At 30.2% G+C, this 3,827-nt stretch overlaps 1 long non-coding RNA gene across 1 annotated transcript; it reads right to left on the reverse strand.

Moving 5' to 3' along the window:
* Positions 1-55: 55 nt before the first annotated feature.
* Positions 56-961, reverse strand: LOC106787432. Its single transcript, XR_001381781.1, has 3 exons — positions 811-961; positions 320-408; positions 56-185 (listed from the first exon to the last, which is right to left on the reverse strand). It is a non-coding gene; the product is annotated as an uncharacterized LOC106787432 (long non-coding RNA).
* Between the last annotated feature and the right edge of the window lie 2,866 nt (positions 962-3,827).

The raw sequence follows: 3,827 nt of genomic DNA on the forward strand, positions 1-3,827 counted from the left end.
ACGTTAGATAACGTTAGAAATAAAATCAATAAATAGTTTAATACATCACGTTCGTTAGATCTTAACTCGTTGAAGGACGGAGGGGGAATGGAGATCCTCTGTGTATATCTCCTAGAAGTATCGAATGCTCGGTGCTCGGTTGTTTTCGTTTTGTTTCGGTTGTCTTTCTTCACCTCGAGAAATTCCTGGAAATATACACACCAATTCATTATTGCCTATAGGCCGAATGTTTTGTTTTCTTATATTCTCTCTCTCTCTCTCTCTCTCTTACTCTCTTTCTTACTCTTTCTATATAGGTTAAAAAAAGAATAACGCTTACCTCGATGAATATGAAGATAAAAAAAGAGTAGACACAATTTTTTGACTGAGTATATGTATTCCTGCTGGACTCTCCAATGCTCTCGAAACCTAAGAGAAGTAAAAAATAAAATTACATTAGTACAATATAAAGAAAGTCAAATACATGAGAATGTATGTGCTTTCAGCTACCTAATACTTATGTATATATGCCTGTGTGTATGTGATAAAAATCAAATTTAACACGAAATACTATCTTTGAATACATAATTATGAAAAATAAATAATTAGAGCATCATTAGAGATGGTAGTAAGTATCGATATCGTGAAAAAAAGCTCGAAATTAGAAAATAATATTATTAAGTAACATTGGTTTGATTAGGTTAAATTATATTATTACAGATATCTTTCGAACTTTTTAATATTTCGTTTTGAAAACACTTACGTATGAAAATCTTGTGTGTAGCTATCGTTTGATATATAATAGGAAGGTATAAAATACTTTTCAATTACCTTGATTAAACGAGATGATGGAACATATACACTTGACAGATTTTAAATATGGTGGTCGCTATGGTGGCAGGCTATGGAACGCCTGCTGTGACGTATTGCGCAGGCGTAGTATGCATGGTAGTCCCCCCCGCAAAGCCTCACAGCTCTGATGACGTCATGATGGGTGTCATGGCTGTTTGATAATTTTGCATTTTTTCCATCTATTATAGAAAAATATTGAATAGTTAATAATAGGATATAGGAACATAACAATTGTCGAAATATATACTTTATTAACCCAGACAATAAAAATTGATCATTATAAGTCGATATCTATAGAAATTATGCCGTAAAATAAAAAATAAAAATGCTTATAAAAATGCATACCAATGTACATGGAATTTTTTTCTATGCAAATATTTTTTATCCTCGACATTATCGTAATCTTTCGATTATATCACTTGAAAGTCATTTGTTAAAAGAATCGATTAGTATATAAGACAATTAATAGAAGACGTTAGAAAATATTTTGTAATTACCTGAGAATAACGGAACGCCGTAGTATCCGTGCGATCTCCACCACCGATGCTGCGAAAAGAAAGAAGGAATATCAGCAAAGAGCCCTGATTGGCTGATAATTGTCAAGTAACCAATAAGAAATTCCCAATAACCATATAGAAATGCATTTCACGCACACAAGCTTGGGCCGTCACACGTACGTAGCTCGGCTTTCTTCATGACCACGCTAGTCAAGCTTCATATGATAATTTATTTATTATAAATAAATCAAAAATTTATTCTATTTTTCTATAGAGATATAAATCAGTATCGAACAATTCAAAAGTCTTTGCGTTTTCTTAAAAATTAATTTTTTTTGAAAAAGTAAAGATAGATGAATACGTTGGATACTTACTTAATATTAAGTATATTAACACTTTGCTCTTTAGTAATTCCTACTGAAAATACTTCATTTTTTATATATGTATAGTAAATACAAAGTAGAATAAAGATAAAAGATAAAAGTGGTCGAGTAAAAAAGTAAGACCATAAGATGTATTACGAAGTTTCTGCTTTTGTAATTTTCTAAATGCAAAGTGTTAATAATAGGTTTATCGATTAGATCAAATATCTGTTGAGGCATTCGAGTAAATGTTAAAAAGAAGCCTCACAGCAGCGTTTAGGGCATGAAGAAAGAAGAGGCTAAATGCCGAAGAGGCTAATGCCGAAGAGGCCCCCACAAATTTGTGGTATCAAGTGGGCAACTACTAGACTATTGAATTATTTTCAAAGGTTCAACAGCAAGTTCGAACTTTTCGAGAATAGCTCTCTAGTCATATTTTATATTTTATTACTTTTTTGCTCGTCATTAATTTGTAGTTTTAATCGAAGATGATGGACCATTCCATCTCCTTGAGACACCAAATTCGTTTCTTAATCGTCAAAATGATGCATATGTTTAAGTTAGAGTAAAAATATTAGAATTTTTGTAATATTAAATTATGAAGCTTTAATAACGTTTGGTAAATATTTCAGTAATTTCTCTTTTCTTGTTTCGTCTTTAAAATTTTTCTTTGTGATCGTATTTTTTTAAATTTGCAATTTTTCTTTCCTATATATTTCAGCTTACAAGTATTTCATAATAATTAATAGATATATTTGTTTATATATTTTATATAAATGTAAAATCACGCGTTTAAATTGAATTTCATTGCAACGTGAAATAGAGATTTCATCAAAATAAATATAGAATTCAATTGAAAAGTGCATCTACAAATTGGACGATTTTTATATCAGGCTATTCTATCACTTGATTGTATGATTAATATAGTTTTCTTTTTGTTACAGGTGATCATCGTTGGATTTATCATCTACTCGTTTTGATTATCTTCTACTTTTTAAAATATATATGTATAAAAAACGCATTTCTGAAGGCACACACGTATTTAGACACTAAAAATTAAATATAATTATTTTAAATTTTCTTACAATATAATTATACTATATATACTATCAAAGAATATTGTATTCTTTGATAGTATTGTACCGTCATCGCGTAAAGTACACATTACCGTCCAATGGTGGTCCCAGTGGTAACAAAAATGATGCTGGGTAGATAAAAAAGGGACTTGGGAGTTTCTATATACTTCACCACAAAAAAGTTGGCATAGAACCGCAACAACAGAAAAAAATAAAAAAATGAAAGTATTTACCTATTGTTTATATATTATGAACGATTAACTTATTTCTTTTTACTACCTTATAGATTGTTACTTTGGAAATCAACTTTAAATATATCCCTTGCCGGTATACTTCCATTTTTTTGCAAGGGTGCTTGCGCCTTGAATTTGTGGTTGCGCATGTTTATACATAGCTCCCACTCATGACTTCGCTATTTCATAATTATTCAAAGTGTAATAATTATTTTCAACTTATTAACGATAAATAAAAAATATTTGATATAATAAAGTTGAGCAAATAGTGAGCAAATAAGAGCATTTATTCTTTTTTTGCTGTTGCAAACTTTGTGCTCTGCTTTGAAATAGGGAACTAAATTTTTCTATTTTCATTATTTAATAATTAATTATTTAAATAATTAATAAATTGAGCATTTGAGGATTTTGATTGAGCAAATAGTGTGCAATTAAAAGCACTTATTAATTTTTTTCTGCTGTTAAGGTTTGTTTTTAGCGTTCCTTCAACGAAGCTATATACAATGAGGATAATCGAGATAGGCGTTTGCGTCGAATTTGTGTTGTTGAAAATGACTGAATATCGAGTACGATAATTATCCACGAGGGCGGCGGTGATGTTCTTAAGTTTAGTTAAATAAACAAATTAAATTTATAGTTCTCTTTGATGTTTTTGTTTTAATTACTGTTTTTAAAAATTAGACTAAGCGACTAGACGCGCTCTAGTGGCAATAGAAATCATCCTTTCATTATGAATATTGTACCCACATTTATAACACGGCGATCGTCCTCCTTGTATATAGGTTCCATGGTTCCTTCGTTGTTTTACAAGCATTTCGACAATAGCTC

The sequence above is a fragment of the Polistes canadensis genome, unplaced genomic scaffold, assembly GCF_001313835.1.
Source record: "Polistes canadensis isolate GaletaPanama2010 unplaced genomic scaffold, ASM131383v1 scaffold_101, whole genome shotgun sequence".
NCBI classification, from domain to species: domain Eukaryota; kingdom Metazoa; phylum Arthropoda; class Insecta; order Hymenoptera; family Vespidae; genus Polistes; species Polistes canadensis.